The sequence below is a fragment of the Oryx dammah genome, unplaced genomic scaffold (assembly GCF_014754425.2).
Source record: "Oryx dammah isolate SB20612 unplaced genomic scaffold, SCBI_Odam_1.1 HiC_scaffold_23, whole genome shotgun sequence".
Lineage (NCBI taxonomy): Eukaryota > Metazoa > Chordata > Mammalia > Artiodactyla > Bovidae > Oryx > Oryx dammah.
This window is the reverse complement of record NW_024070207.1, coordinates 31670644-31682039: the sequence shown is the minus strand read 5'-3', so window position 1 is coordinate 31682039 and position 11396 is coordinate 31670644.

The window sequence follows — 11396 nt, the reverse complement described above, 5'->3', positions numbered from 1 at the left end:
TCATTAATCTATAGATCTTGTTCAAATTTTTCTTACTGTCCAACTAATATTCATTATATCAAGAGAACAAAAATATCTGGTTCAAAACTAATTCATGATGATGTAGTGAAGTTAATTGTCATGTCTCTTTAGTCTCTTCTAATCCAGAAACATCCCTAGTCTTTGTCTTTTATAACATGGACATTTTTGAAGAGTACAGGTCAGCCATGTTATGGAATGTTCTCAATTTGCCTTTGTCTAATATTTTCTCATGATTAGGTTCAGGCAATGCATTTTGGGCAGGAGTGTGTGTGTGTGTGTGTGTGTGTGTGCACGCATGCATGCACATGCTTAGTCACTCAGTAGTGTCTGATTCTTTGCAATCCCATGTGGGCTGTAGCCTGCCAGACTCCTTTGTTCTTGGGATTCTCCAGGCAAGAATACTGGAGTGGGCAACCATTTCCTTCTCTAGGGATCTTCCCTACCCAGAGATCAAACCCAGGCCTCTTAAACTGTAGGCAGATTCTTTCCCTCTGAGCCACTAGGGAAGCCCTTGGCCAGGAATACTATAGAAGTAGTGTTGTGTCCCTAGTGCATTGCATTGTGCTGTTGATTTCTCCCGTTATTGGTAATTTTATTTGGTTGAAGTGATGCTGGGTTTCTCCACTATGAAGTTACTATTTTTGTTTTGTAATTAATAAGTATTTTGTGGGGAGGTACTTCCAGTCTATGTAAGTATCCTGTAACTCATCAGCTTTTTCATGCCTGAATTGACTATTAGTATTTATATCAGTATGGACTCAGGAATATTTGTTATAACCTATGGTCATAAGTCATTAATATGGTTATTTTGTTGACCAAATTGTCACAGATTTGTCCACTGACAGTCCTTTCAAGCTGGCTCCTATGTCTTTTGATATGTTCCCTTCATTCTTTGATCATTTCATTACTGTTTGGTATCATGTGATATTCCAGGCTCATTTTGTACGGACCATGTCCAGCCTTGGAATTAGCCATTTCTCCAAGAAGTCCCAGTTCCTTTTATTGATGAATGATATTTATTTTAAAATTTATTGTGGGAGGTGGGAGGGGGGTTCAGGATTGGGAAAAAAAATAAAAAATAATAAAAAAATAAAAATAAAAATTCTATAATTATATTAAATAAAATCTGTGAAAAAGATAAAAAAATAAAATTTATTTATTTTTGGCTGCACTGAGTCTTCATTGCTCATGTGGGCGTTCTCTAGTTGTGGCAAGAGGGGACTACTCTTCATTATGTGTGGCCTTGTTGCAGTGGCTTCCCTTGTTGCTGACCACAGGCTCTAGAGTGCACTGGCTTCAGTAGTTTCAGCTCCCAGTCTTAGTTGCCCCACAGCATGTGGAATCTTCCCCAACCAGGGATTGAATACATGTCCCCTGCATCAGCAGACAGATTCTTAAACACTGGACCACCAGGGAAGTCCAAAGAATGATATTTAGAAACCGGGATATGGGATCTACTTGTATTCATTAATACTAGGTGATGATTGCTTCTAGAGGGCTTCTTGGAGAGTAGGGCTGGGAAATATAGGTATGTATACACGTACATTTGCATACTTCTATATCTGTATGTACGTCCTATGCCATTCTCCTCCCCTGCCATTGCCACCATAATGTGATTATGTTAGACATTTGACATACAGTTAAATTCATTTGCTTCTGTTTATATTGCATTTGTGGACTTCCTGGTGGCACAGTGGTAAAGAATCCACCTGCAATGCAGGAGCTGCAGAAGCCGTGGGTTCGATCCCCGGGTCAGGAAGATCCCCTGGAGGAGGAAATGGCAACCCACTCCAGTGTTCTTGCCTGGAAAATTCCATGGAGAGAGGAGCCTAGTAGGCTACAGCCCATAGGGTTACAAAGAGTCGGACACAACTGAGCAACTGAGCTTGCATATTGCACTTGGGGGGCATTCTCAATCCTTACCAATTTTATTTATTTTTGAACATGTAAAGCATTATTAATATGATTCCAAAGGCCAAAACCACAATGAAGTGTGTCCTTAAAGAAGTCTTACTCCCACCCCTGATTCCTTCTATCCTATTCACATTCACCATTTTTTCCATCCTGTTTCCACTCACCTCATGTAGGTAAGCAGTCTTTTTAAGTTTCTGGCTTATATTTCCTGTGTTACCTTTTGTAACATAAGCAGATAAATGGGTATTTTATTTTCCTGTCTTCCTTATTCTTTTGTACTCTTTTTCATTTAATTTTTCCTAGTGTGATTTTCCTAAATCACTCCATACCATTCTTCCTTACAGTTACATAATACTCCATTGTGTAGGTATATTATAATTTAACTGCTCTCCTATGTGTGGGCATTCAGGTTGTTTTCATTGTTTTGCATTCACACACAAAAAATGGTGCAGTGAATAACTGCATGTATATATATTTTTGTATTGTTGAAAGTGTATCTTCAAAGTAAATTCCTAGGACTGGAAACACTGGTTCAAGGGGTAAATGCCTGTGTATTTTTTGTTAGTTATTGCCAAATTCCCTTTCCATGAGGGTTGTACCAATTTGCGTTCCCACCAGCACATAGTACTGAATGTGTGAGTGCCTATTTCTCCACAACCTCACCAACAGACTGTGTTCCCTTACTTTAAAATTTTTGCCAATCTGATAGCTGAGAAATAGTATCTCAGTGTAGTTTCAATTTGGATTTCTATTATTAAGTGAGGAAGTGACTTAGCAGCACAACAGAACATTTTATTCTTTGAGGGCCATTTTTTATTTATTTTTGGCTGCACTGAGTCTTCATTGCTGCACGTAGGCTTTCTCTATTTGTGGCAAGTGGGCATTACTCTCTAGTTGCAGTGTGTAGGCTTCTCATTGTGGCAGCTTTTCTTGTTGCAGAGCACAGGCTCTAGGTACTTAGACTTCAGTAGTTGTGGCTCATGGGCTCAGTAGTTGCTGTGTGCAGCTCTAGGGAACATGGGCTTCAGCAGTTGCAGCCCTTAGGCTTAGTAGTTGCTGCTCACAGGCCGTAGAGCATGGGTTTAGTTACTCCACAGCAGTGGAATCTTCCCAGACCAATGATTGAACCCATGTCCCCTGCACTGGAGACCCCAGGGAAGTCCTGCTTATTTTTTAAATCAAGTTTTTGGTGTTTTCTTCCCTATTTAAAAGAGTTCTTTAGATAGTAGAGATACTTGCCCTTTATAAGTGATATTGTTGCAAATAGTTTCCTCCAGCTTGTTAATCATCTTTGACTTTGCTCATGTGATATTTTATGTGGTCAAATGTATCAGTCTTTTATTGCATCTGGGTTTGGAGTCATTGTTAGAAAACTCTTCCCTACACTCAGGACATACAGGCATCCACCAAAATTTTCTTCTAGTACTTACATAGTTTAATGTATTTCTTCAGATCTCCAATCCATGTGAGATTTATTCTTGTGTGTGATGTGACATATGAATCTAATTTTACCTTTTTTCCAAATAGCTTTCCTGCATTGTTTATTAAATGTTCAGTTTTGCCCCCCATTGATTTTTGATGTCACCTTTATCATACATTAAATTTCTCTATGTACTTGATTTATATTTCTGAACTTCTATTTCACTGGTCTCTTGTCTATTCAGGTGAGCAGTACCACACTATTTTATGTATAAAGGCTTTGCAGTGTGCTTTAAGGAGAAGGCAATGGCACCCCACTCCAGTACTCTTGCCTGGAAAATCCCATGGACGGAGGAGCCTGGAAGGCTGCAGTCCATGGGGTTGCGACTGAGCAACTTCACTTTCACTTTTCACTTTCTCGCATTGGAGAAGGAAATGGCAACCCACTCCAGTGTTCTTGCCTGGAGAATCCCAGGGACGGGGGAGCCTGGTGGGCTGCCGTCTATGGAGTCGCACAGAGTCGGACACGACTGAAGCAACTTAGCAGAAGCAGCAGCAGCAGCAGCAGTGTTCTTTAATACCCTGTATGTAATTTCCTTTTCAGTATTTTTCTAGCTGTTGGTGCACGTTTGTTTTTCCGTATAGATAGTATCAACTTGTCTACCTCCATTAAAATTTTTTTTAGTATTTTATTGGTTAAATTTAAAAATTAATATGAGGAGAACTACTTCTTTATGATGCTAAGCTATTTCATTCAAGAACAGGGGGATCTTTTCATTTGTTCAAGTCTAATTTGTGTCTTTTAGGAGTGTTGTAAAGTTTTCCTCACATAGATTTTGTACATTTCTTGTTAAGTTTATTTCTATGTATTTTATCTTCATTATTGTGACTTGAATGGGGTTTTCCTCTACAATTATCTCCCCTATTATTGCTTGTGTATATGAAGGCTATTGATTTCTGTTTCTTAATTTTATATTCTGCTACATTACTGCATAAAATGGTGTTGTAACAACTGGTTAACCATATTAAAAAAAATTAACCTCAACCCTTCTCTCACACTGTGCACAAAATCAATCTGAGATGGATTATAGATCTAAAGTTTCTAAAACAAAACAGAGGGGAATATCTTTGTTATTTGGTCATAAGCAAAGGTTTCTTAGGACATGGGTAACAATATTTACCCCCCAAAATCAATAAAATAGACTGCATCAAAACTTAAAACTTGTGCTAATGAAATAACACCATTAAGAAAATATATAGACAAGCCATAGAGTGGGAGAAAATACAAAATATATCTGAAAAAGGACTGGTATCTAGGATATATATTAAAAAAATCTCCTGACAATTCAAACGAAATAAATACCCAATAAAAATGGGCAAACATTTGAACATACACTTCAAAATGAAAGATAGGTGAATGGGAAATAAACCCATGCAAAACATGTTCTATATAGTGTTAGTCATGAGGAAAATGTAAATTAGACTGAGATATCATTACACACCCACCAGAATGGTCAAAACCAAAATGACTGATTACATAAAACATTGGCAAGAATGTGGAGAAAGTGAAACTGCTATTTTGTTTTAGAAAAAGTCTGGCAGTTTCTTAGGAAACTGAACATACACATACGTACCCTATGATCCAGCAATTTTACTCTTAGGTGTTCACCCAAGAGAAGTGAAAGCATATATCTGTAAAAAGACTTGTACAAGAATGTTCATAGCGGCTTAGTTATTATAACCCCAAAGTGGAAATAGCCCCAATTCCATCAACAGGAAACTGGATAAGTAAACTGAGATATATTTATATGATAAACGTGACTCAGCAATAAAAAAGGAATGGTGGTGTGCAGAGGCCAAGATTGGACAGTGATACAGGCTAACTGTATGTGGTGAGAGATAAGCTTTGTCCCATGTGACTCAAACCCTTAGACTTAAGATTTGTGCACTACACATAAAACGTAAATGTGTTATTTACATTTTGCCTAATCACAAAACCATAAACATTTAACTCTATTTAATATTTATACTGAAGTGTTTAGGTGCGAAATGAACTGCTGTCTTATTTCAAAATGTATCAAAAATAAGATTAATTAATGGAGGAGGTGGATTAGATGGGTAGATATATGTAGTTAAAATGTCAGTTGTACTCTTCAGGTGGTGGGTATAAGTGTTCACTGCATAAATCTTTCAACTTCTATGTTTGAAAATCTCCATGGCAAAATGTTGAACAGGAAGGAATGAGAAGAGAGGGGTGGGGGAAAGGAAAGGGAGAGGAAAGAAAGAAACATTTATCCTTAGCTTTCAGCTAGAACTATGTGGTCCGTGGAAAGAAGGCTAACAATCTCTTCCTAGTACTAAGTAAGAGACTAGGTTGTTCACCAATTGTACATGGTTTTGGAAGATCACTTAATTTACCATTGTTTTAAAAAATATGTACAGTTTTACAGAAACAGACTCATAGGCTTAGAAAATGAACTTATGGTTGCCAGGTGGGAAGGGTGGGGAGAAGGGCTAGTTAGGAGTTTGGGATTGACAGATACACACTGCTATATTTAAAATGGATAACCAACAAGGACGTACTTCACATGGAACTCTGCAGAATGTTATGTGGCAGCCTGGATGGGAGGGGAGTTTGGGGGAGACTGGATACATGTCCCTTTGCCATCCACCTGAAACAATCACAACATTGTTAATCACTATACTCCAATATAAAATAAAAAGGTTTAAAAATATGTACAGTTTTAATTCAAAAGTTTAAGTAACAAAAGGAACAAGAACACCACTGATGGCTTATTCACTTCCTATATGACAGAACTCCTCGAACCTAAATCAATGCAATCTGTTTAAATAAGATTTTGTCTTGTTAAATAATTGGTAGTGGGGCTGCATTCAGATAGCTATTTAATTTTTGTGACTTATAGAGTGGCAGAGCTGGAAAGAACCTCAGAAAGTTCTAATCCAACTCACCTTTTCTACAAAGAAGAAAGCATGCCCAGGGAAGAACAAAGCAGGTTAAGGGCAAACCGACATTTTCCAGATACATGCATGTGCGTCCTCAGTCATGTCCAACTTTTAGCGACCTTATGGACTGTGGCCTGCCAGGCTCCTCTGTCCATGGGATTTCCCAGGCAAGAATACTGGAATGTGTTGCCATTTCCTTCTCCAGGGGATCTTCCCCACCTAGGGATCAAAACTGCCTCTCCTACATCAGCAGGTGGGTTTTTTACCACTGTGTCACTTGTGAATCCCTTTGTCCCCCCAACTACCTGTCTCTTCTTTTTTGCACTCCCAGGAATTTTCAAGCATTTTAGAACTATCCTGTAAAATGAAATTTTACATGGAACCCCTATATACAAATGGGTTATAATAACAAGTGAGTTCCATAGGTAGTTTAGATCTGTTTAATAGAAAATATACTGAAGAACCTCTAGTGTTTCTAGGATCCCATTTTAGAAAATGTGGATAAAGATAACATGATTTTTATTTATGTCTTATGATTTTTTATTTTATTTATTTATGACAGAATGTGGTCCACTGGTGAAGGGAATGGCAAACCACTTCAGTTTTCTTGCCTTGAGAACCCCATGAACAGTACGAAAAGGCAAAATCATAGGATACTGAAAGAGGAACTCCCTGGGTTGGTAGGTGCCCAATATGCTACAGGAGATCAGTGGAGAAATAACTCCAGAAAGAATGAAGGGATGGAGCCAAAGCAAAAACAACACACAGTTGTGGATGTGACTGGTGATAGAAGCAAGGTCTGATGCTGTAAAGAGTAATATTGCATAGGAACCTGGAATGTCAGGTCCATGAATCAAGGCAAATTGGAAGTGGTCAAACAAGAGATGGCAAGAGTGAATGTTGACATTCTAGGAATCAGTGAACTAAAATGGACTGGAATGAGTGAATTTAACTCAGATGACCATTATATCTACTACTGTGGGCAGGAATCCCTTAGAAGGAATGGAGTAGCCATCATGGTCAACAAGAGTCCGAAATGCAGTACTTGGATGCAATCTCAAAAACGACAGAATGATCTCTGTTCATTTCCAAGGCAAACCATTCAATATCACAGTAATCCAAGCCTATGCCCCAACCAGTAATGCTGAAGAAGCTGAAGTAAAACGGTTCTATGAAGACCTACAAGACCTTTTAGAACTAACACCCAAAAAAGATGTCCTTTTCATTATAGGGGACTGGAATGCAAAAGTAGGAAGTCAGGAAACACCTGGAGTAACAGGCAAATTTGGCCTTGGAGTACAGAATGAAGCAGGGCAAAGGCTAATAGAATTTTGCCAAGAGAATGCACTGGTCATAGCAAACACCCTCTTCCAACAGCACAAGAGAAAACTCTACACATGGACATCACCAGATGGTCAATACCAAAATCAGATTGATTATATTCTTTGCAGCCAAAGATGGAGAAGCTCTATATAGTCAGCAAAAACAAGACCAGGAGCTGACTGTGGCTCAGATCATGAACTCCTTATTGCCAAATTCAGACTTAAATTGAAGGAAGTGGGGAAAACCATTACTCCATTCAGGTATGACCTAAATCAAATCCCTTATGATTATACAGTGGAAGTGAGAAATAGATTTAAGGGACTAGATCTGATAGAGTGCCTGATGAACTATGGACAGAGGTTCATGACATTGTACAGGAGACAGGGATCAAGACCATCCCCATGGAAAAGAAATGCAAAAAAGCAAAATGGCTGTTTGGGGAGGCCTTACAAATAGCTGTGAAAAGAAGAGAAGCGAAAAGCAAAGGAGAAAAGGAAAGATATTCCCATCTGAATGCAGAGTTCCAAAGAATAGCAAGGAGAGATAAGAAAGCGTTCCTCAGTGATCAATGCAAAGAAATAGAGGCAAACAACAGAATGGGAAAGACTAGAGATCTCTCAATGAACATTAGCAATACCAAGGGAACATTTCATGCAAAAATGGGCTCGATAAAGGACAGAAATGCTATGGACCTAACAGAAGCATAAGATATTAAGAAGAGGTAGCAAGAATACACAGAAGAACTATACAAAAAAGATCTTCACGACCAAGATAATCATGGTGGTGTGATCACTCACCTAGAGCCAGACATCCTGGAATGTGAAGGCAAGTGGGCCTTAGAAAGCATCACTACGAACAAAGCTAGTGGAGGTGATGGAATTTCAGTTGAGCTATTTCAAATCCTGAAAGATGATGCTGTGAAAGTGCTGCACTCAAAATGCCAGCAAATTTGGAAAACTCAGCAGTGGCCACAGGACTGGAAAAGGTCAGTTTTCATCCCAATCCCAAAGAAAGGCAATGCCAACGAATGCTCAAACTACAGCACAATTGCACTCATCTCACACGCTAGTAAAGTAATGCTCAAAATTCTCCAAGCCAGGCTTTAGCAATACGTGAACCATGAATTTCCAGATGTTCAAGCTGGTTTTAGGAATGGCAGAGGAACCAGAGATCAAATTGCCAACATCTGCTGGATCATCGAAAAAGCTGGAGAGTTCCAGAAAAAATCTATTTCTGCTTTATTGACTATGCCAAAGCCTTTGACTGTGTGGATCACAATAAACTGTGGAAAATTCTGAAAGAGATGGGAATACCAGACCACCTGACCTGCCTCTTGAGAAACCTATTTGCAGGTCAGGAAGCAGCAGTTAGAACTGGACATGGAACAACAGACTGGTTCCAAATAGGAAAAGGAGTACGTCAAGGCTGTATATTGTCACTCTGCTTATTTAACTTATATGCAGAGTACATCATGAGAAACGCTGGGCTGGAGGAAGCACAATCTGGAATCAAGATTGCTTGGAGAAATATCAATAACCTGATATGCAGATGGCACTACCCTTATGGCAGAAAGTGAAGAGGAACTAAAATGCTTGTTGATGAAAAAAGAGAGTGAAAAAGTTGGCTTAAAGCTCAACATTCAGAAAAAAAAGATCATGGCATTTGGTCCCATCACTTCATGGTAGATAGATGGGGAAACAGTGGAAAGAGTGTCAGACTTTTGGGGGGGGGCACTCCAAAATCACTGCAGATGGTGTTTGCAGCCATGAAATTAAAAGACACTTACTCCTTTGGGAGGAAAGTTATGACCAACCTAGATAGCATATTGAAAAGCAGAGACATCACTTTGCCAACAAAGGTCCGTCTAGTCAAGGCTGTGGTTTTTCCAGTAGTCATGCATGGATGTGAGAGTTGGACTGTGAGGATAGCTGAGCACCAAAGAATCGATGCTTTTGAACTGTGGTGTTGGAGAAGACTCTTGAGAGTCCCTTGGACTGCAAGGAGATACAACCACTCCATTCTAAAGGAGATCAGTCTTGGGTGTTCATTGGAAGGACTGATGTTGAAGCTGAAACTCCAATACTTTGGCCACCTCATGTGAAGAGTTGACTCATTGGAAAAGACCCTGATGCTGGGAGGGAATGGGGGCAGGAGTAGAAGGTGATGACAGAGAATGAGTTGGCTGGATGGCATCACCGACTCAATGGACATGAGTTTGGGTGAATTCCGGGAGCTGGTGATGGACATGGAGGCCTGGTGTGCAGTGATTCATAGGGTTAGAAAGAGTCAGATATGACTGAGTGACTGAACTGAACTGAACTTACAATCTTACATCTCTGTCCTGAAGGCAGTTATTAAAATTTAAAAGGCTGTGTGTATGGTCCTCTTGTCCAACTGACTTCTAGTTTGGTTTCTCTCAATACTCAAGGTCCTGTTTCTGTTCAGTCATGACTTGTAAAGGAGGCTAAATGGCCATTAATGTTTATACTCTATGTTGTTCAAACAAGTATAATACAACAATATGAAAATAAGTAAGTAACCAGGACAAAAGATAATTAAAAGTAAAAATCAAGATCCTGTATACCTGCTAGAAGTGGGCCATAAATTTGTTTCTGAGCTTTCTAAAGGTGAACACCAAAAGTGAAAAGGGGGCGGTCCTAAGATGGCAGAGGGATAGGATGGGGAGACCACTTTCTCCCCCACAAATTCATCAAAAGAACATTTAAACGCTGAGTAAATTCCACAAAACAACTTCTGAATGCCAGCAGAGGACATCAGGCACCCAGAAAAGCAGCCCAGTGTCTTCAAAAGGAGGTAGGAAAAAATATGAAAGACAAAAAAAGAGACAAAAGAGGTAGGGACGGAGCTCTGTCCCAGGAAGGGAGTCTCAAAAAGAGAGAAGTTTCCAAACACCAGGAAACACTCTCACTGCCAAGTCTGTGGCAAGCCTTGGAAGCACAGAGGGCAACATAACTGGGGGGAAATATAAATGAATAATTAAACCCACAGATTACGAGCCCAATGGTAACTCCCCCAGCAGAGAAGCAGCACAGATGGCTGCATCCGCCACTAGCAAGCTGGGGCTGGGCAGGGAGGCCCAGGCTGCATTCTTAGAGTAAGGACCAGGCCTGAATGCCCCGAGGGCAATCTGAGGGAACTAACTTGGGCTAGCAAACCAGACTGTGGGATAGCTACCACACGAAAAGCCCTAACCTAAGACACTGCCAGACCTGCTCACAGAACAAAGGACTGAACAGAGCTAGCACGCTGTAGACCATCCCCCTCCGGTGACAGGCAGCCAGAGCTGGAAGGGGGCAATCACAGCCCCAGAGAGGCATTATCTACCAAACTGCAAGCAGGCTTCTTTGCTAACTAAGACTTCTTGGGGTTCTGGAAGGTCAACATCCGCCTGAGAAGGTGCACTGGTTGTACACCCAGAAAACCAAGTGGCAGGGACAAGGGAAGCGATAAGTTGCAGCGACCATGCTCTCCAAACACCTCATCACCAGAGCTGTTCGGACCTGGGAAGGGCACAAAACACAGACCCAAGCGAGTCTGTGCCTCTGAGGACTACCTGAGTGCCTGACTCTGAGCGGCTTAGACCTAGGAGGTGCATGCAGCCCAGGGCCGGCCTCAGAACGTTCCTGGCAGGGCAACCCAGAGCCTGAGCAGTGTGAGCAGGGAGGGCACATGCTATTTTTACTATCATTCCTTTTTAAAAAAATTTTTTTTAATTTTTAAGTCCTTTATTACTC